This window comes from Xiphophorus maculatus, chromosome 14 (genome assembly GCF_002775205.1).
Source record: "Xiphophorus maculatus strain JP 163 A chromosome 14, X_maculatus-5.0-male, whole genome shotgun sequence".
NCBI lineage: Eukaryota > Metazoa > Chordata > Actinopteri > Cyprinodontiformes > Poeciliidae > Xiphophorus > Xiphophorus maculatus.
In genome coordinates, this window is record NC_036456.1 from 17,677,766 (window position 1) to 17,701,415 (window position 23,650).

Consider the following 23,650-nt stretch of genomic DNA (forward strand, 5'->3'; position numbering starts at 1 on the left):
CTCAGTCTGTTACTCCGAGCTTCATTTTCTCCTCCTCTGAGTCCAGTTCTTCCTCTCACCTAATCTCTCCTCTTCTTCACGATTCTCTCTCTTTTCTTACACCCTCCCCACCCTTCGTCGCCTCGTCCCAGCGTCCCTCATGCTCCTCATCTTCATGCCTCCCTCTCTTGTGCATTCTTTCAGCTTGGTGCTGCGGAGACGGATCACAAATGCCTTTTCTTTGCTCCGACTTGGGAATAACGCTCTTCTTCGCCACATGAGCATGAAGTCAATCAACAATACGAAGGAAAAACCAAGAGGACAGGAAGACGGATGAAATTATAATGAGGAAGAGTAGGATGAAGTTTTGAAAAAAAACCTGGAGAGGGAGAGCGGAGGTTTGTGATTCGCCTGCGTCCCTGTTATTCTCTCTCTCCGTTCTTCGTCTCCTCCTTCATTCAGTACCTGTTCAGTAGGATTAACATGACTTAAAATTCAATCAGCCCACAGCCTGACGGAAGAGCGTCAGTGCAAGCAGACAGAGCGCTGCTGCAGCTGTCGAGACCGACTGAGGGGAGAGAGCAGCGAGGAGGAGGAGGAGGGGTGTTGGGATAGACAGAGAGAGATAGAGAGAGGGAAAAAACGAAGAAGAGGGGGGAGAGAGAAAGTGAGAGAGAGGGATGGGTGTTTTTCTGCGGAGCTGAGATAGAGCGAGAGGCGCGGAGACGGAGAGATGTGACTGCTCCAGGAGTCACGGAGGAATGATCCAGAAAACAAGGTTAGTAATTCCACCTTTTCATCACAGAAAGCTCGGGAGAGCATGTCAGACAGGGATGGAGGGACGATATTATCGCTTAAATAGCTAAATTGGAATTGCCAAAGAGGAAAGTAAGCAAGCGGGAAACAAATGCATCCCAGATTCCTCAGTTTGGAGCAGAGAAACTGCACGGATGTAACACACTTTGCATAGATGAGATCTTTTTATTTTTTTTAACAGAGCTGGTTTTTGGAAATTGATTGACAGGCAAACAGCGAGGGTGGGAGGCTGTGGGGGACTTTTGAACTGTCTGACATTCATGGAGCTGATCAATAGCTCAGTTGTTTCATTAAGCTGTGTGTGTGTGTGTGCTGACAGGGAGGAAGAGGCAGCGTGTGTGCAAGAGTATCACTGCATGACTACTTACTGAATGTGGTGGCAGCGACTGTGGAGGTGTGTGAAAGTGTTGCACGACCACGCGTGTGCGTGCACGAATGCATTTGTGCAGCAATAAGCCAATGCAGCCCGCTGAGGAGCATTAAGAGGGTCTCGCAGCTATTGATTGTTTCTGACAGACAGGTGAAAGGGAGCGAGAGGAAGGAGAGGCGAGGAAGAGGAGGAGGTGTGACGGGGGTTAGGGAGGGTGAGGTTGAGTTGCATCCTTTGGGATGAGAGAGGGGAGATGGACAGGAGGGGGAAGTTGGGGTGAAAGATGTGACTGCACATCTTGTTTTCAGCATTTTCACACTGTCCACCCGTCTTTTGTTTCAGATTTCTAACGATACGTCCGTCTCGACAATCCTGCTTCCCTCAATTTCCACCCAAGGTCATGAGGAACGACTAAGTCAGAGTCGGGGAGTAAATGTGCATCGCGCCGAGCGGGCAGGAAATCACAGCTGGAAGTGGAGGGGATGAAAGATAAAAGACAAAGAATGAACAGGAATGAAAACCAGGAGAGAAGAAGCAAAGTTGAGCAAGGCCAGGAGGAAATCACATCAAGACGCCAAAAATCGGATTTTTAGCTAAGTGGATTCTTGGATCTCTTCAAATTTTTGGAATACGGCGCCGGAATAAAGCAAGCAAATCAGGATTTTCCAGGTTTTTCTCAGTCTATAAAACCTAAGCGGATATCGTGGGATTGGGATTTCTTCAACTCTCTGGTTTCAAGAGGTTGACCTACATCAGCCTTTTCCATTTTTGCTGTGCGGAGGAGTGAGTGGGACAGGTTTCACCAGTAAAAACACAACCCACCCAGCCCTGGGCTGGCCTCGTATCAGCACAAACACCTGAGGCGAGATCTGTGCTCAACACTGACACACATCCTCATCCACACACACAAAACACACAGACCTAAACCTGGATAACATGTGGAGCTGATTTGGATTATAGAGGCGCACAGACGGAAAAGGTAACGTCAACGGAGCGTCACACACACACAACCTTGAAAAAAGATTCATGCTCTTTCAATTTTTTCACATTTTGTTTTGGATTTCATAAGATTGACCAACATGACATAGTAAATAATTGTGAAATGGAAGAAAAAAGTATAAATCAAATAATTCTGGCATGCACTTGTATCCAGCTCCATTTACTCTGACGCCCCTAAATAAAATCTAGTGGAAAACTTATCAGAAGTCTCCTTATTAAGAAATAGTCATATAACGTGTAATTTAATCTCAGTATGCAAACATCAGAGGTTTGTTAGAAAACATTTGTGAAGAAACAGCATCATGTAGACCAGGTCATCTTAGGAACCACATCTTAATGGTTCCTAAGGTGTGGGGTGCGCCCCCTGGTGAGGGCGCAGTGCCATTGCAGTAGGGGGGAGGGGCGCAGGAAACACTAGGGATGAAAAAAAACAGTTACACAAAAGTGTTTCACTGTAAAGAAGGTAGTTTGTTTTGTTGCAACTTGAAGTGTGAAATAAACTTCAGTGGAGTATGAAAACAAAATATGTGTATAGGTTTAAGTCTGGTTGAACGATGTGTGTGCCCAGTTGATTTTTTTTTTCTTTTTTGGGGGGGATTTTATTGTAACCTATAAATCTTTATAGATTTATAGAAAATCTTTGGGAACCACTGATGTAGACCAAGGAACACATCAGACTGGACGTTGTAGGGACATTTAAAGCTGGTTTAGATTATAAAGTCCACTTCTCAATCAGAAAATGGAAACCGTATGGAGCATTCATACGGTTTTCATGCCGATAAGATGTGAAGTCACATTCATGGCATGAGAAGTTAACTGTAGAGCATTGATTGGGGATGTAGCCAAGAGGCAGTGGAGGAGGTGTAGAGAACCACAGCTCGGGTGGGAGAATCGGTTGACATGACTACTATAAGGCTAGACCAGTGGTGGGCAATCCTGGTCCTCGAGGGCTGGTGTCCTGCAACTCTTAGATGCCTCCCTGGTCCAACACACTTGAATCCAACAGCTGAATCACCTCCTAAGTGCAGTCAAGTTCTCCAGAGTCCTGCTAATGACCTCATTATTTGACTCAGGTGTGTTGAAGTAGAGATACATCTAAAAGTTGCGGGAGACCGGCTCTCGAGGTCTGGAGTTGCCCACCCCTGGGCTAGACTCTCACAGCTGGTGAACATGACCCAAATACGGCTTTTTCACCTGGCTGAAAAGCTCAACGTAATATGCGATACTAAATCAGACAAGTGTACATTTGTTTTCAAGTGCCTGCAGTCAAGTTGCATTTAATCCACCTTGTGTTGTTGGCATGAGACATAAGTGTGCTCCAGGACAAGTAAGTAATCTGGACATAAACAATGGTTGAAGCTTTCTTCTTTTTATTAGCTTCCTTTATCTTGTGACAATCCTGTCAGCTCCCATTGCTCAACAATAAACTTCTTCTGTTCAAGAGGGTCGCTTTGGGGTCGTAACCGTTCACACAAGTCTGATTGAATTGATGGTATGATCAAAAAAATTTAAAAAAAGGAAATCAGAATTGAGCATCAAGACCTGCAGTGTTAATGTAGCCCAAATCTAGAAATGTGTACTTATGGGAAGGGGACCATTTTGGTCATCATGTAAAACACAATCATGTGTTTCACATGTCCCTGTGGTGAAACTTGGTAGTGGCAGCATCATGCTGTTTTGACTGCCAATAGAAAGCGACTCTAAACAGGCAGCCAGACAGCCTAGTCAAACCCAGACTTAAATCCAAGCAAGAATCTCAGACAACACTTGGAGATTGAGGTTCTCAGTTGCTTTTTGTCTAATCTGACTGAACTGAACAGTTTCATTTTCCAGATGAGCGAAGCTGGTAATAACGCACCATAAAAACACACTCGGCTATAACCGCAGCCAAGGGAGGTCATCACTATGCATGCTTTGTTTATAAATTCTTAATGAAACACATTCTAGTTTTTTTTTTTAAGTTGAGGGTGTGTACACTTCTGCCAGGCCCTGCAGAACGACTGAGCACATGTTGGTCCAGCAGATTAAAATCCATATCTGCATGGTTAGTCCTTGTGTGCTGAATCATTAAGTGCATGAATGTGGTGGGCACAGAGGCAAGGGAACCGCTCTGTCTCTCACATAAACACACTCAGGGACTGTGAATAATGAACAGATGTGCATTTGCAGCAGAAGCATAGGAGGCAAACTGAGTGCATGCAGACTGAAGGACGCAGTTTCAAATCTCACATATGGCACAGATGACTGTAAGCTTTCATCACTCCGCCGCGGTTCTGACACCCCTCTTTCTTACCCCACACCATGCTAACACTCAACTGTGTGTCAGCCAGCTGTCCTGTATCGGATTACTCAATAGGCGCGTCTCAGCGTGGCTTTCATCACCTAGGCCTTCATGTAATCTCACCTGGCGCCTTGCATGTATGAAGGCAGTATGGAGGGATGCGGGGCAGAGGAGCGATTGTTGTGCTCTAACCTCCCTTCATTTCAGGCTCTTTACGTAAGCCGCGTCTGCTCACAAACACAGGCAGATTTGGCACACTGACACATGAGATCAGGCTGACTGGATCGGGAGGAGGATAAGCAAGCGATGAGAAAGAAACAGATAGGGATGAAGAGGGAGGGTTGACATGGGAGTGAGGGTTAAGATTGGGTTGATGAAAGGATGGCAGGGCAGGAGTGAGATTTAGTGAATGGAGCTTCGTCACGTGATAAGATGCAATTTAATGGAAGAAACAGAGGGAAAAGGAAAGATTAGGACAAGATACATTAAATAGTTTTTAATGCTAAAATAAAGCTTAAAGGGATAAAAGAAAGGACCGAATGAGATCTGTCCATCACACCATTGGATACATTTAGTTCTAGATGATCTCAAAGTCTGTTAAAAAGTAACGACAGTTACAGGTTATTGGGAACCAACAGGACGAGGCAGAGAAAATCTGAGCTTTATCTGATAGAAACTGTTTACTATAAATGGATGGATGGATGGATGGATGGATGGATGGATGGATGGATGGATGGATGGATGGATGGATGGATGGTAGGACAGCTTGAAGGATGGATGGGCGTTACAAAAATCAAAACAGATGAATACAGGATGAAGGGCAGCAGGATGGATGGAGTTCTCTTTCTCATTTTGTCCAGACCTGGTAAATACGCTCCATCGTTTTCATCTTTCACCCCACTTAGAAACCCAGAACCATTCACTCCATCTTTGACTCTTGCTTCAAACCCGAGTCTCTGCAGAAGGACTAGCTGAATCTTTTGAAGTGTGACAAAGAAGCCCCTTTGATTTCCGTTTACCCAAATCATAATCTTAAAACTGCTCTGTGCTCCTGCGCTAATGAGTGCAGCAAGAAAAGAGAGCAGCAGAGAGACTCCTCTGGTTCAAACGGTGAAGTAAAAGCTCCATAAAAGAACCATTCCCTCAATTATGCTGCAGATGCACCGGGTGGCCTGTTGTTACCAGGGGTGCCCACCTTTCATGGGCTACAGTTGGGGGAAAGCAGCAGATGGGGTGCACACTGTGCAAAGCAGGAGGCCTGCCAACATGAACAGACTGGAAAGTAAAAGAGGAGATGGGAGAAGAAGCAAAATGTATGGGGATAGACAGGATCTGCTGGAAAAAAGACTAAGAGACAAAGCCTGCAATTTCTTTTAGCCTGTAAAGTAAAACATTTGGGTCCTTGCCATAGAAAATTGAGGCCAATATTCTGCAGATTCATAAACCCCTCTAGCTCAGAACGCTTCCCGCTCTCACGCACAATGCTTCACAGCACATTAGGAAGCCTAATTATTGTTAATTTATGACTAAAAAGCGAAAAAGAAAGGAGGGACAGTCTGATTAAGCGATCAAAAAAGTGTGGCTGAGCACGATGGCAGTGGACATTCGTGGATAATTACACAAAACCGACCATGGCAGACGGGTGATTAGATGTCGGGGATGATGGACGAGGGCTGTGAAGTGTCAGACACCTTCATGAGTTAAGCAGCTTTCAATCAAGGAGCGAAATGGAGGATATTTGAAGTAATGATATGGGGATGCCTAGCTGGAAGCAAATGGTGGGATGAGAAGCGGCTGGAGTCTTGATGGCCACATTTAAAGACAACGAGAAGGGGAAACAAAGGGTAGGGAAGGGTCAAAACAGAAAGACAAGGCTAGAGATGACACCTTAGTGGAGGAATGACAAACCGAAATAAGGGAAGAGAGGAAGTGTAGTGATAATACATCAGTGAGAGAAGACAGAGACATGGATCAATGTTAAATGATAAGTTAGACCTAAAAATCCAGCTGTAATGAGGAAAGGCATGGCAGAAAACAAAGGACAAGGCCAAAGTTTAAAGGAAGTGAAGAACTGAAAGGGAGCAACCAGGAAGCTCCACTGTAAACGGCAGGAAGCAACTAGGATGTGTGTTAACAGAAAGTAAGGGGAAAAAGGATGAAAGGATGAGTAATTAAACTGTTGACAGACTGTTTATGCACAGCGGGCGCTTGATGAGCAGAACAAACCGTAACTACGCAACCGCTGGAGACAGACGGCAGATTGGTTTTAGGGTGGAAGGAGACGTACGAGAGTGAAGAGAAATGGGGGGAGAGCCAAGTGTGAAAGCGAGAGCGAAGCAACGGGGTGTTAGAGGAAGGAAGAGTCGCACAAGAGGAGAGAACGGGTTGAAGGACAACAGGGGGTGGAAAAAGAAATCTGTGATATCTGAAGATTTCTGAAAAGTCCAGATTAGCATATCCTTCAAGAGAATACCTCCTACATGGCTGACCAGAATGTAGGTCAGTTAAAACATTAAAATAATTTGGACTCTGATTCACCTTCAAAGAAGAGAAAACTTGAGTGACTTAGAGACTTCATTCAGTCTTAACTTCTTCAAAATGAAATATTTAGCTGAATGACTTCAAAAACTCAAGAGAGACTTGATTCTTTTGTTGACCTGTTCTCTAAAAACGTGTGAAATTAAATGAAATGTCTTCTCCTGTAATGATTTAAAACTTAAATTTGATTTGTCCTCTGAAAGATCAAAAACTTGACTCTTCAAAGACTAGACCCTAACTCTGTCATTTAAGGTCTATAAATGGACTTTATCTTACTTTTACATACTAATAACTTGGATTTTTCTTAATATTTAGACAAAAAATATTTACTCGACTCCCCAAGAGAAACTCCAGACACTTTGTAAAGACTTGAACTTGACTCAAACTCTTCTGTTAAAGCTAAAATCTTGACTTGGCTTGACTTGGACTCCCCCTTTTGTGTCTAGCAACTTGACTCAGACTCACCCTCTGAATGTTGAGTCTGAGTCAAGTTTTTAAACTTTAGAAACTAGGAACTTGACTCCAACTTGATCTTTAAAAAATCTGAAGAAACATAAGCTCAATACTTGGATCAATGTCAACATTCAAAGACTCAAAACACATAGACTTCATAAAGATTTAAAACTTGATTCAGACTCACGTTTTAAAGACAAAGCATGACTCAGACTCGCCCTTTAACGACTTGTATATCAACTAAGACTCGCCTTTTAAAAACCTCAAGTGAGACTTGACAGACGTGACTTTTAAAGGCAAAACTTGACTCAGGCTCACATTAAACACCCAAGAGACGTGACAAGATGTCCCAGATAATTGGCAGCTCAAAAACTGATAGTTTCTACAGGACACCTAAACAAAGGAGGAGAGAGTCAATAGCCATGCGTAAGGAGACAAATTTAAAGTTATATGCATCTAAATTCTGCACCATACGTCTGGAAGCACATGTGTTCTCCTGCATTATCAAATCAACAGATGTGGGCTGAAGATGCTCGAGTGAATCACGGTGCTGAATGCAGCGTGGGTGACGACTGTCAGAGCAAACCAGCTTGTACTTCGTTTGCCACACTTACAGTCTGAGTCTCCGTGTTTTCTGCTTGTATCAGCAATGCTGAGCATTTGCATTTTGACGTGCAAAAGTCAACAAGCTCAAGGGAAACCAACAACACCGCAGGCTGGATGAAGTGCCGCATTGTTTCGGCATTATTATTGTCACAAATCAAGGAGAGAGCAGGAAGAAAGCGTTCTGTGTCGAGTTGCAGTAAAAGTTGTGATTCATTACGGCGGAGGAAGGCCTCCGATCAAACACGTGCGATGCTAACAAGCCTCAGCTGAGAAATCATTTAGCATGTTTTCGATACAGACGCCACAGGCATCCATTTCCCTCTAAGGATGTTTGTGTTATTCCCAGCTCTTATCGCTGATGTTCTGCATCTCTATACACCCCTTTGTTTCACAGGGGGATGAAAGCAAATGGATGTGAGCAATATAGGGGAAAAAAAACAAGAAAAAAGAAGAAAAGCATTAATGAAAGGAGGTATACGTGCACAAGTGTTGTTTGCCCATCTGTAGCATCAATCAATACATCCATCACTACAATTCAAAGGCCTGGCTGGTATGTCATTGACCTACTGTGCTAGATGCAGGCTGCTGATTGGGTATTTGTTCTCATGCTCAGGACTTCCCCCTCAGAAAGCCAGGATCCCTGCTGAATCATCAACCTGCGCCTACATACACAAGTGTGGCTGTTGTCAAACGGCGTCCTATCGTGTAAGCCAATCGGGGTCCAGTCTGATTGGCGCAGCAGGGTTTCTGAATAGGCGGAAAATGTTGCACAGAGGTGGCCAGTTAGAGTGTTGCCTCTCAACTCGTGTTTGTTGTTTTTGTCCTCGCCTTGGCCAATGCAAACATTCACAGGTGCACACGAGAAACACATCAACAATCACCCGCTGAAAATATGGCAAGGTGGCAGCAAAAGCTGTTAGAAAAGAGTGAGAAGTGACTAGATAGATTTCAGCGCTAAGATAAAGAAGAGAAAACTGAAAATGAAGAAAAAATATTAGAAAAAAATTTAAGTACCAGATATTTTCCAATAACTTTTTCTGCTTTGCATCTCATCCACTAATGCCGACTGAAAACATTTTCCAAAGTTAAGCATCTTAATAATTTCCACTGGTTTTGCTGCATACCCATTGATGTTATCAGTACAGTTTTCTGCATTTAGCAACTTTCATTTTCCTCAAAATGCCACTAAAAGCTCCAGTCATGACAGATGTTAAAACAATCTACAGATGTTTGGTGGATTTTGCCAGGTCAATGTGAATATTATCACTACTGGGCTTAGAAAATGGGATTTATGCAGAATTACCATCTGAATTGATTAGTTTTCATCCCAATCAGAGGAAAAACATCAAACTAGTGTAGATGAGGCCTTCATGTTTGTACTGCAGAGATACAGCTAAGATCAAGAAGAAAGTCTGTCTATTTAAAGTTGGTCTATATGCAGGTTTTAATCTTTTTGAACTCTCAGGATCATCTTTGGTTACATCTGGTATATGGAAAGAGCAAACAACCTCAGAAAGACATTAGAAAAAAGACTGAAGGCTTGATTCATTGTTGTAATCAGATCCAACAATGTGATCATTGTTGTAGCACCATTTTATTTCCAGATATGGCGGCATGTAAAACAGAAAAATCCTCATTAAAATTAAATGGTCTTTAAGGCTGATGTATTTTCTTTATCTTGAGGAATTCCTTTGCAAACACATAAGAATCATCTTAGGACAAAATGTATTAAATACATTCTTTGTAGTTTTATACAGATAATATTCAATTACACTTTAATTGCAGCTTAAACAAAGTTGATCTTCAATGGAAAGAGGCACCAATATTCACAATGAAGCAAAAACAACAAGAAAAAAACTCCCAGATTTTTTGGGGGGAGATGCTGTGAACTTCTAGGTGTGCAGTGGTGCGCAGATTTGAAAATATCCGATAATGCCCTGTCAGTTCGCTATGCACATGTACCAGACAAATACAGCCTTATTTCATACATGAACACAAATTAAATATTTATGTGAGGAACTAAGAGCGAAAAGCAACAATCTGGAGAGAACTTTAAAGAGGTACACCAAAACAAAACAGAAGATTCCCAGCCATCTTCCAGTTGGGAATATTCATGTTTCTCATGCAGCTACAGTGGAGAAAGTGGACCGAACCAGAACTTTATGTCAGCTTGCACATCTTTTAACAGCAAATAAAAACGTACCTAGATCGCTTGGCACTAAAGTCAAATTAGACAATGTCAAATTAATTTAGATGTCACAGGAGAATCACATGAAGTCCAAATCCAGCTGCCTGCAGCATTCAATCAGTCCAAAATGTGGCATGGCATAAAAGACGTGGCAACACAGCGATACATTCATGTTCCTTCTGATCAGACAGGGCTTTATGGTGCATTCAGGTACATCTGGTACACTGGACCATCTAAATATCAAAATAACTCTGAAGTTATTTAAACACTTATTATTTTTTTAAAGGTTTGTGTGGCACTAGGGGCCTTTACTTTCAACATTTAAGGACAAGAAATGGACGAAAAGTGTAAATATGAAGAAAATTTAATTTTAAAAGTTCAAATTAAATATCCAGCCAGTTAAATAGTGGCCCATTTGTTTCACTTGATTGGAAAAAACTAAAAATAGGATTTTCATGTATCCGATCAACTACACAACACAGTAAATCCACTGCTGCGGATATTAATATTGCACCACTACTGAATCAAATAATCATTTGTCCACAATTTCTTTGCTGTGCAATCTTTGAAATGCAGTAAAAATGCAGGTTTGAGCTGATTTGATTGGAGAAAAACACCCTCCTCTGATGACTCGCGCGACTGTTCAACCATTGTCCTAATTATAGCATACAATGAGTGAGACTACTTGAAATCTGAAAAAGTGAACATTCATCTGTAATAAACTACATATTTCAAACTAATGGCTGACTCATGTTCACTCAAAGCCCTAGAAAATGCCACAAGTATGCAGATGGCAGTTCTGAACAGCATTCAATCAACTTGTTCCATACAGTTTTAGCTGATAACGGTTTTATTCTGGGGAGTTAAAATCAATATATCTGGACCGCGGCAGCATCAGCTCAGATGTTAAAGTCTAAGGCAAAAATATATGTAAATGACAACAATAATGGCAAAAAATAGTTTAACAAAATAAGGCTTAGACACATCAAAATGACAATCTCTGCAGACACAATATGCAAATTCAAAATTAATCCCCCCCTCCCTCTTTCCATTTCAGAAAATACGGTATCTTCATTAAGAGATGAGCATGTGGCAATAACGAAGACTGTCAGCAATTAATTACAGCCTTTTATTGGCTCCCATCTTAAACCACTGTGCAATTTAATCAGATACAACTATGAGAATGTCATCTGGAGTGAGGAATAAACAAAGCCCAACATTGCTGAGACGCCTCTCAATTTGACAGCCATCAACCAATGAAAAATGACTCCACTACAAGGAGAAAAGGAGGAATCCAGGGTGTATCAGTGTGGCTGGGCCATTTAACACTTTGGTCTGCCGTTTTCTCTCCTATATAGAGGGGAAAACTACGCCTACTGGTCAAACTTTATTCCATTATGTACTGTAGTATCATATTTATTGGCAATTTCTGTTCCAGATCAACACAAAGGATGATGCATGGTTTTATAATTTAGTATGAATGATTAGCTGTGTTTCCATTGCAGATGTGCACAAATCTTAGTCGATATTCTGCTAATGTCAAAAAAAACACAATTTCACCATTGCGGTGTGTCCATTAAATAATAATTGAATTGAATTGTGTGACTTCTGTGATGCGAAAAACGTGTTTCCATAGCAGTTTTGCTAAACACATCTATTTTGATATGGTCAAAAAACCACCTCACCCTAGAGGAAGAAATTATCAAAATACAACTTTTTTTGAAATTGCCATGTTTGCATTCAGCTAATTTATTTTTGTAATTTTGATTTCTATGGTTAATGAAGACGCAGCTGCTGTGGTGTGCATTTGACCTTGGAGAAAAACCTTTTGGACACATTTCTACCAGTTTCTCACATTTAGACAAATTTTTGCCAACTCTTCTTTGTAAAACATTTCAAGCTCAGTCAGATTGGGTGGCTGGCTTCTTTAACACTCTAAGTCTTGCCACTGATTCTCAATTGTATATTGACCTGGACTTTGACTGGACCAGTTTGTTTTAAACTACTGTAGCTCTGGCTGTATGTTTAGGGTCAACGTTCTGGTTTAGTTTAAACTAATAAGCCACCAACATGTCTCCTTTCAGGATTGTCCTGTATTTTATGTAAAGAAAAAAAAAAATCCAATCAGTTTTTCGGCGATTATGACACGCTCCCACTCGGTTTTCCCCTGTGTTACTAAAATAAGAAAGTCACAGTCACCACAGCTGCCAATTCAATTTACCTCCCGGAAAATAGGATCCCCAAAGCTTTGCAGCTTGTGTTCGCTCTCTTCCAACGGGGGAAAATTACAGCGACTCATGAAGGGCGGGATATTCCCTGCCACCCTCATGGAGGTGTTAATAACATTAATAACAGTGTTCAGGAACTGATTTACCTTAGACTGGGAAGAGGGGAACCGTGAAGACGATGCAAACTTTAAATTCACTTTGCAACTTGATTGGGGGGAAGCGCCTGAAAAGCGAAGCCATTTGAGGGGTTTAAGCTGCTTATCAGCAGACTGATGAATGCCTGGAGCATTCAAACTAACAAATATGAAGCAACGAGGGAAATCCATCTGAGCTTTTATTATTTAGCTGCAGCTAATTGCTTTGTTGTAGCTGCTAAAGATACTAATTGCAGGAAAATTGGATCTTGATTTGCCTTTTGTTTACATTAACAAGATTTGCTGGATCGTTTGAGATGATGTGGAATCAAGAAAGGGCAAAGATGTGAGTTTTGACTTCAAGTACAAATTTCTACACGGCGCATAGAGGGGGAAAAACAACATGCATGGTTGAGTGCTCAGGAATGTCTTCAGTTTTTCCTCATGGTTCACAGATTCTCGGATAAATCGGAGCACAAGGGTCACGCTGCCTTCTGCTTTTCAGTCCAACGTTTCATACTGCTGTAAAAGAGCTGATGTACTCTCGCCCAAGAAAAAGAAACTTAAGGTAGAAACCAACTTTCATGACTTCACAGTTTGTAACACAGCATTCCAGGTTAATTAAAGACTGCCTTTCTTATCTAAGAAAACCTTAAGAAGGGAAGAAAACTTCAAAGCCTCCACCAGTATTAGGTTTTTACTCCAAACGCAGCATGAAGAGGAAACAAGCTCTTCTTTTAAGAGTTGCCAAGTTCAAAGATTTAAGTCAGAACTTCACTTTAGATAAAGCACCAGAGACGGAAGTGCCCTAATATCCCACAAACCGACTGATGAAACGCTCTTGTCCTCTCATTTTATGCACATCAGTGGCAAGTAGTTTCATCCAGCTGAAGGAAAATCACCCAAAAACAAAGCTGTCATGGTTTTTAAATGGAGAGGGGAAAAATGAGCACCAGCTTCAGAAAATTAGGTCTTTCTGAGCCTTTTTAATGTTTGAAGTGAATCAGGGTTGGAAGAGGCGAGAAAAACAAAAACATTTTAATATTCTGACTCTGCCGTGCTCCAAAAATAGAGACAATTATCGAAATCTTCCAAGTAGGATGGGCTCCAACAGGATTTAGTGAGACAGATTCACACTTGCTCATCGTACACAAACAGAAACAAGCTGGTTGTTGTTGTTGCCTTTTTCTCCTTGCATAAACGGTGCAGAAGGAATTAGCCGAGGATATCAGAATAAAACTGCCTTTGTGGACTCCAGCTGTGGTGACACAGCAGTTTTCACATTCTTAAGTCAATGTTTCTTTTGCCTCAATGACCAACTTTGTCCATTTTTGTGAAAGATGTCAAGGTACAGGCAACTGAGACAAACAGGAAGGCAATTACATTTTTTGCAGCTGTCAAAAAAAAAAAAGCTACTCATGCTGCATCACTGTTTACGACTGCATCCAGTAATAACTTATGTTTCCTCCCCTCCTTGAGATACATTCCCCAGAAACCAAGCAGAATGAATTTTCAATGCAGAAATCTTATGTCATGGATTTGTTATGGTCTACATAATCAGGAGGAAGACGGACAGCGATGCGATAAAAAGGTCATTGCTACAGAAGCAGGCTGTTCACACAAACATATTCATCTGGAATGGACAACATACCTGCTTTAAATAGTCCTTCTTTAACTTGTCAATATTTATCCAATACATAAAACTAGACTAAAAGGTTTATTTTCATCTTGTTGCAGTTTGTTTGTGTATCAGGAGGGAAAATGGTTGGTCATGTGCTATTAGTTTAGATATCTGAAGCTCAGGAATGGACGGAAGTTTTTTTTAGTGTTGAAAGGAAGTATAAAATATTGGACCAAATTTTCACATCTGTGCTTCCCTAATACTAATGGAAAATTAAGCTGAAGGAAGAAAGTGTCATAAAAGTTAGGTCCAGTGTGAAGTTAATGCAGTCGGTGATGGTTTGGGGTGAAATGTCACTTCATGTTTCCCTCCGATGAAAAGCTGACCTGACCTGAATGCTGCTATCAAACCAACCTGTGCTTCCAGTACACCTCAGCAGAGCCATTGAAGCAAAAGGAGCCCCAACCATGTATTGAGTCCATATACTATGCAGGACATGGACACTGTTCAGCAGGTCAACATTTCAGGAATATAAAAAGTTTTAGTGGTCATATTTAATATCTTAATTTAGAATGAAACTGATTTTTTTCAAACCTTCCTCTTAACATATACCTCTGGACAAACCACTTAAAATGATCAGATTCTTTGATTTTACTCTTTCTGGGTCTGTGTTTGAGTAACATGAACATTATTTTATTCTATGAACTACTGACAACATGTCTCTGAAATTACAAGCAAAAATTTAGTAATTATTTGCAGAAAATGAGAAATGGTCAAAATAACAAAAAGGATGCAGTTCTTTCAGACCTCAAATAATGCAAAGAAAACAAGTTTATATTAATTTAGAAACAACAATACTAATGTTTTAACTCAGGAAGAGTTGAGAAATCAATATGTGGTGGAATAACCAGGAGGTTCTGTGCAGAGGGCTCTTCATTTTTTCCAGAGCTGTATATTAGAAATGACCAAAATAACCAAATAGGTTGTGCTGCTTTCTGAATAAATATTCCCATCCCTCAGTATCAAAGGCATAGATCTGCTGTGAAAACGGTCAACAATCAGACAGAAAACCCAGAAAGATTTTCCTCAGAGATCTAAATCTCCCAAACAAACGATTGGCATGTTTCCAGGCTTTAGGTGAGGTAATACCGAGGCTGCAAAGACCTTGAGAATAATTAGATGGATAAGTTGAACAGAGATCCGTCACCCAAGGGAGTGAGCATCAACTCCCGTCATCACTGACCTATTTTAAGTCAAGTGGAAACAAAACCAGATGCAGCCTTGCTTCTCCACTAGGAGTTTGGTTCAAAAGGCCACAAACTTGAAAGAGGACCTTATTTTTCTGCCTCCCTCTTATTTTCCTCCATCAGTATGGCAACACCTTCCAAAATAATTTTTAACACAGCTCTTCCTTTCGCTAATCAAATCCACTCTTCCCTCTCACATCCCTCTCTTCCTGACAGTGACGGATGGCGGCCTTCATCAGTTTATCGCCTTTACATATTTCTCTGCCCATCCGCTTAACGACACACATTCATACCTGCTGACTCTTCATCCCTCACTCCTTCCCCATCTTCCTCAAACTCTTGCATTTCACTCTTCCTCTGCTCTTTACACTAATGGCTTTTTATTTTCCTCCATCTTATGCAATCCCCCACCATTTTCTTTGTGTGTCCCCCTACTCCTTCTCTCCATTTCACGCTGCTAAGCTCTCCTGCGTTCGCGCTACGCTTCTATATGAAATTTTTACCCCTTCCTCCTCCTGATACACTCCAGCTGACTAAAGAGGACAATACGGCTAAAGAGCAATAGTATCAAAAGGATGAGTGGGCTTACAGTACACACGACAGATGCAAGAAGAGACTGCGTGGGCGTTCTTTTGTTTCTTGCCTGCAGGGAAGTGTGTGTGTGTCTATGCATCGGCCTCCCTATAATTATGACTGTGTGGGAAGACTGTTTTGGTATGCTCCTGGTTGTTTCAGTATGCAAGTGCTCACCTTATATCCAGGCCCTGCAATATGAGCGAGAGTGAGTTTCTGGAAATCTTGGTGCAGCTGAAGCGCTGCCTCAATATTAGGCAGGCGGAGCTTTTTATTTCAGAATAAAACAATGTGACGCTGAAATCCCATCTCGGCTGAAACACAAAATGGTTTTGCTTCCAAGCAACCAGACGTTGTAACTTTCTAAAAGTAGTTGGATCAGTTCTTTGTGCATTCTGGAAGGCATTTCAAAGGTTTTTGTTGGACTTTGACTGTTTTTGCACATTTCCTTGGACAAATCTTTTGTTATCCATCAAAAGGACAAAACAATAAGTGTAAAGCACGATAAGCCAATCATGCAGCAGCAAGTTGGTGGATGACTGAAGACATCTGGCTGAAGTTCACCTTTAACATCAAAACAAAAAACTGGAAATTAACTTTAAACATTGTGTTTGTGTACAACATGCTGGTCTGAGTGTTTCAGAAGTTGCTGATCTTCTTGGACTGCAAAAAATAGAAACTACCCTGTGAGCTGCAGCTTTGTAGACATCAGAAGAGAATAGGCAGACGACTAATTTGAGAGGATGAAAGCTAACAGTAGCTCAAATAACCACTTGTTTCCATCAAAGTGTGAGGAAAACAATCTGAACACAATGAAATTTGAAGATGATGAGCCACAGCTAGACCAGACCATTTACCACTTTCCTCTGCTACAGACCGCTAACTGAGGCTGAAATTCACACAAATCACAGTGAAAATGTTGTAATATTCCGACAGCAGGATCAGAGTTTGGAATAAACTGCATTAAAAGCATAGATCCACTGGGAAATGTTTCCTTTCATTGTGGTTGGTTTATGATGGTCATGTTCCCATACTCTGGTGTCTTCCTCGAGTAGGACTATGCACCATGTCACAAACTCAAATCATCTCACAGTTCAGCAAATAAATGTGTTTTAAGAAAACTATTCAACTCAGAAAAAGAAGAAGTCTCCCTGACAGGCAAGGGCAAATCATTCCACAACTTCGGCGCGAGCATAGCCCAATCTAAAACTTTCTCTTTGGATTTACTTACATTAGGAATCTGCTGGTTGCAGATAAAGCTGTGCTCTACAAAGAGCACCCCTCCCTCCCTCAGCTCCTCCAGACTAGCGGCAGCAGCAATTAGTAAACAGCTGGTGGAACTGCGAGTCTGCTGAGCTCGTCATACTAACTATTTCTCAGTCTGATGCTCCCAAGAATGGCTATAAACGGCATAAATCGAGTAGCATTGTTGTGACGACATGCTGAAGGCAGAGTGTCAGGAAGAGCAGGAACTTCTTGAAGAGACAGAAGCCCATATCAGGTGCAAAATTGCAAAATTATGTGTATTTCTCTATTGGTCAACACTGACCTGCCTGTTATGTCTTATAGTTAAATTAAAAATATATATCATTTTGGTAGCCCTAATCTTGGGTGATTAGGATTAATTAAAACATTAATATCTTGAGATTAGGAACCTTTTATGATGATTAATTCAAATTCTGATGAAAATCTTTAAACATCCAGAGTCCAAACAAAAACTTTGATTCAGAAAGCAAAGAGAAAATGTTGATTGAGACTTCTTTAAAATGTTGCATGAAAATCTATAAACCTGAGGATGATTTCAGACTTCTATGCAGTACTTTATGTAATTGAATTAACCAAAATGCAGTGAAAGATTAACTTATTCGGCACGTTTTGATGTCGGGGGTTTCTCTGGTTTTTTGCGGCGCAGCAACCCACAGCCCAATCAGATCTGTGGATTACTGTGCTCATGATAAGTGGGTTTTGAGAGCTAATACAAATCCCCTTGTTTACAAACACCACAACATTCACTAAGTCGATTTAAGTCGATTATGGGCTAATGGCATTTGCGGATGGGAGACTAACTGCACACACAAGCACACATGCAGTTTATTAACATCATTAATTGTGCTCAGCATATTTTGAGGGACTGACATTTATAATGTTCCACGGAGAATTAAAGGCCAACAAGGAAATTAAAGCTACATTAGGCCTTAAATGTGAAATCCAATGAAACTTTCAGGCAAATTAGAGCTTTTAAGTCATGCACGAAGCATCTCTTAATTGCTCCGGTTTGGAATGAGTGTGAAAGAATCCCTGAAAAACACTCAGTGGACATTTATCTTTCTGAACCTATTAGCTGCTACATATTTAGTCGGACTTGGCTGCACAATCAGAGGCCACACCTTCCACGGGCTGAAATAAAGGTTTGGGTAACGTTAGGTGCAGTAGAGTTGTGCTCCAAATCCTGGAGGGTAGTGAGGAGTTTTTTTCTCTCCTCCAAACCCTTTCACAGCACATATTTTTACATCATGCAGCCCTCTCTGCTCTCCATTCGTCCGTTTCTGGCTCTCTGGAGGCTCAAAGCCTCATGCATGGTGGACTACCTAGAGATTTCTAAAAATAGAAGAGCAAAAAGGAAAAAAACTGAGGTAGATACAGATATATTGCACAGTTTGAGGAGGTCAAAGCGACTCGGAACGCAACAGAAATTCCCCTTTTTACGGTCGTCTTTGTTCAATTTCTGCTCTCTAACTTCTGAAGTGCATCACAGTCTTCGATTAGCCGTGTCATTTTAATCTTTTCCTGTGAAAAAGAGTAAATCAAGTTTCTAGAGGGCTAATTTAGTGCCTACTACTTCATGAGAGCAAGACTGAGAATTTCTCTAACATCCATGTGTTTGAAGATCATTGCAAATTCCTCAAAACACACAGAGAAATTTTATTTTCTGAAGTAAAAGTAAAATGATGGATTCATTCAGGAAAAAATAATGTGTAGACAAGTAGCAGGTTGGTTAGTTGATCATTACAAATTAAAGCCAGATGCTGTTCTGGCAAAATTTCGCAGCTGTGCGCTCACAGAAACACGGCTCCCTGCACCTTCATGCAGTACAGTGTGTAAGACGAGATTTTATTGATCTCAAGAGGGGAAATTCTTACTGCTGCAGCAGAACAACGAACACAGCACAGAGGCAGCCAAAGATAAGGGAGAAAAGAAAAGATAAAATCGGAATTAAAAGTTTTATATAACAACCAAGAGCAGTACAGAGGATAGAAAACTGCCGGAAGGAAAAAGGATTTTCAGTGATGTTTCAGATGTGCTGGAAAACTGAAACGGATAACCCCAGATTTGCAGAAGTGTTCAGACAGTGATAAGTTGGAGTCAGTTTATATGAAATCTGATAGCAGGTTTCAAAAATGATGAATGTAGAGAACTACAAGTCTTTGAAAAGTTGCTATAAAATTAAATTATCATGCATGTATAATAGGTTTGGGTGAAATTTGAGAGTTCTTTGGCAACTGTTTAAACTGATTAAACTTGAATTAAATTTACTATTGCATTTAAATTTAACAGAACGTTAGCATTTTGCAAAATTGCAACAACATACTACAGTGTAGTTTACCGTAATTGCATGTGACAAACCAACACAAAGTAGTAAACAGAAAATGATTCACGGTTCAAGAATTACATATTTCCACAGCAGAATGCTGCCACCATCAAGTGTTACCATGGTTATGGTGTATTAAGGGTGCAGAGCGCATAGCGTTTGCATGTTGTTCATGAATTACATTTCTCATACGTTTGTTGAGCTTCCTACATTGCTTAAAATACCGCAAACTGTAAGTTAAAATGATTTCATTGCCAAACAGAAGCTAAATTAAGAACTTAGATGTATCTCAGTATTTAGTATGAAAGATATCAAGCATCACATTGGAAAAACGTCTCTGCTACCAAAGCGGACTGAGTTATGCGTATTAAGCCTATTTTTTGTTATGTGTAGAATATGCATCAACCAGCATTAGTGGTGTAAACAACTAATGTAGCTGCATTAGAGCTAAAAGCGCTAATTTTGTGACTGTGGTTGAACTTATGGCTTTCATCTTCACACTCCTTCATAAAAAGCAGGAATGCAGTTCAATAGTTGTCCTGTCAAGTGTTTCTACCTGGGCTGTGGATTTGTGCAGCTCCTCCAGATATCGTCATAGCTTCTCTGATTAATGTTCTAATTGCTTCCCCAATCAGTTTGGAGCTGTGCCATTCTCCTTACATGTTTAGATGACATATTGAATGTCAGGGAAATTATTTTAACTTCCCCACCACTTCATCCCTAATTTATCTGCTGTGTTCCTTAATGATGCCGTTTGTTCCCTAACAAACCTCTGAGGCCTCACAGAAAAGCTGGATTTATACTGAGGTTCAATTTCACACAGGAGGAATCTATTTACTAATTAAGTCTTCTGAAGGCAAATAGTTGCATTAGATCAGGGATAACGCACTCCAGTCTCCGGGGAGCCGGTGTCCTGCAACTCTTAGATGCATCCCTGGTCCAACACACCGAGTCAAATTGTTAAATGACCTCCTTGTTATGAGTATAGACCATAGAGCCCTGCTAATGACCTGATTATTTGATTCAGGTGTGTTGAAGGAAAAATTTGCAGGACACTGACCCTTGAGAAACAAATAAGGATCATCATTATTCAGAGATACCTTGACCCTCCAATCAGATAGTTTATACAACAAAAAAGATCAATTGCGACAACAGTTATAAAGAAAATATGAGATAAAGCGGAGTGAGAACAAAGCCAGGTGAGATTGAAAGGGAAAGAAAGATCACATGAAATGAATTGGACAGGTTGTGATCCATCTCTTAGGGTCACATCGATCAGCGAGTGAAGGGATCCCTTACATCCAACTTTGTGTGCACGCCCATCAGAAAGCTTCAACGCTGCACTCCCGGGCTGCAAATGAGATCTGAGAGCAATATACGAAGGAGGGAGAGAGATGCAGAGGTGCAAAATGAAACAAAAAAAGTCTGCAGGAGTGGGGAAGAGGTAAGGGAGAAAAATGACTGTACAGGATAATCAAGTGATGAGGCAGATGGGGAGAGGAAGTAGATAAATGAAAGGGGAAGTGAGAAAGGATCGCAGGCAGGGCGCAGAAGGGAATACAACAAGAACCTGATGTGGTGCAAGAAGTTGTGCGAGCGCACATCGACTAAAAGTAGGTGCAAGAGGCGGCAAGGAGATGTGGAGGTCAGCAGCCGAGTCAGCAAGCGACACAGAGACAAGACAAAAATACGAGGGGTGGAGGAGGAAGAGGAGGTGGGAAAAGATGGTGAGGAAGAGCTGTGACTGATAACATTGTCGTATTGAGGTTGCCTCAAGGGCAGACACGAGTGAGGAAAAGAAAAAAGGGATGAGACAAAGAAATGAAAAAGTGGAAATTTACAGAGGAGCCAGGGGCGGAAACGGTTCTAAGATGGAAGGTGAGTAAGGATGAAGAGACAGGTGAAAGCAACTGCAGGTAGATGGAGGGAAGGGAAGGAAACGATCCATGGCTGCACACTAATGGAGTCGGAGAGGTATGGAGGTTAAAACCATGCGCGGGCATGCCCGGGGCAGATGGATGAGGGCTTTCACAAGGAGGCAGAAATTAGAGACAGTATGGATAAATGTACAGCAGGAAGGTTTCTATACGAGTGATAGGAAAGTGGAGACACGACTTGACCCCACAGTAATGAAAAAACTCCTGATGGAGCTTTTCAGGGACGACTATCAACCTGACTTGATCTCATGTGTCCACGTTACACGTTTTGGAGTATGTCTCCATCGGTTTTGCACATCTAAAGACAAAGCTTTACCCATTTTTCTTTGCAATTTTACTCAGTCTTACCCAGACGAGATGGAGAGTGAAGCGTAATTTGAAGTTTTGATTTGCTTTTTGGCTAGTTTTATGTTCCTTTACCAGCTTGAAGATGACAACCTGCATCAACCTAGCTTTTTTTATGATATTTTTTTTTTCCACAAGTGCTCCATATTTAGCTTCATCCATTTTCCCATGAACTCTGATCAGTTTCCCCAGTTCCATATAAAGAAAAGCATCCCCACAGCATGATGTTGCTACCACCAAGCATTGCCAAGTTTACATTAAGTTTACTTAGTGTTTTGGAATCAATTTTTAAACTTAAACGTTCGTCCACAATTAAGGTGTCCCCTTCGACGCCGGTGGCTTACTTTAGGTAAGACTGGATCTCTGCTTCTACAGAGTTTCTATTGGCCTCCTGTATACTTCTCTGATTTTTACTACATTCCCTGAACTCTCAACTAAGGGAACAGCCTCAAGACGCTTCTTGGTCACTTTGACCATTAAACAGTCCCTCCATGATTTTGCAAATACTTATATGCTTTTTTTGCAATCAAAATGCCTGATTTTGTGCTGCTATTTTTAAAAAATGCAAGGAATTCCTCATTGAATCTTTTAAAATCTATATGTTTTATATAAAAAGGTGAGAAAAGAAGAACAAGCAGAAAATCTGACACAAACATTATTATTCTCTAAAGAAGTAGAATATATCTATTTTTGTTACTTGCAATATCATGGACTGCAGGTGGGTGTTAGTCTCTCAAACCCAATGATTTTGACCATTTTTTCAGAAAATCTTCAACAAATTCACAATGATGCAATACTGCAAAAACAATTGATTTTGTGTAGATTTCTGGAATTGCAAAAAACTTAAGGTACTGAATAGTGTTTTCTAACAAACTTCTGAGGCTTTCACACACATGCTGTGTTTAATCTGTGAATTAATTACAGTCATATGGACTCTTTTCCAATCAAAATAATTTCAAAATAGTCATTTCTTAGAGGTATCAGATTAAAGCGGCCCAAATATGTACATATTCCATGCTTCTCATGTTTTTACTTGAAATCTAATTTATCTAATTTATTGCCACAATTATAATTTGTTTGTGTTGGTCTTTCACATAAAATTTCAATAAAAACAATTCAAGTTTGCTTAATGTGACAAAATAAGAAATAAAAAAAAAAATACCTACACATATAAATAACACATTTCTGTTTAATCCAGCATCGGTTGCCGACAGGACCAGCTGTCACTGCAGGCTTTCATAACTTTGTCCCACGCACACATCCCCACTGTCTCCTGCTGCAGGCATTTCCTTTCCCTCCTTAAAGACTAATGTCACCAAGCATAAGGAAATGACTGTTGCCCTAAAAACCTTACACACTTCCTGGTATTCTGCACAGTTTCCAAGAATACAAGAGACACTAAATCTTTTAGAGCCAACTAGTGAACAGCAAAAAGAGCCACGCGTTGTCACACACTTGAGTCAGTGAACCATTCATGTTCTGCTCAGCGGATATAAACAGAGCTTTTTAATGACTACAATCAAGCTAGAATCCATTTTTTATTCCTCAGTAACTAATGTCCCAGTGGTTAGAAGTTCTGCTGAAATGTTCTGTTTCAAAGGGAAACGCATCCCATTAGCAGGACTATTCATGATCGCTCAAATTAATGGAAGCTATTCCCATCACTACACTGCAGCAATGCTTGCTTTTATTCGCTCACTCTGCTTTAAGTGAGAACATTTAAGAGTGTGAGATAAAATTTATAAT

The 23,650-nt window shown here is 40.8% G+C and overlaps 2 protein-coding genes across 2 annotated transcripts in view; one reads left to right on the forward strand and one right to left on the reverse strand.

Annotated features, from left to right (window-relative positions):
* pc (pyruvate carboxylase) overlaps positions 1 to 23,650 on the reverse strand; it is a 371,443-nt gene that overhangs the window by 117,371 nt on the left and 230,422 nt on the right. The window lies entirely within an intron of this gene.
* LOC102237680 (leucine-rich repeat and fibronectin type-III domain-containing protein 4-like) overlaps positions 109 to 23,650 on the forward strand; it is a 53,677-nt gene continuing 30,135 nt past the window's right edge. The window contains exons 1-2 of the mRNA XM_014468976.2: positions 109 to 757; positions 1,508 to 2,144. The gene's annotated coding sequence lies outside the window, so the exon portion shown is untranslated. The remainder of the gene's footprint in view (positions 758 to 1,507; positions 2,145 to 23,650) is intronic.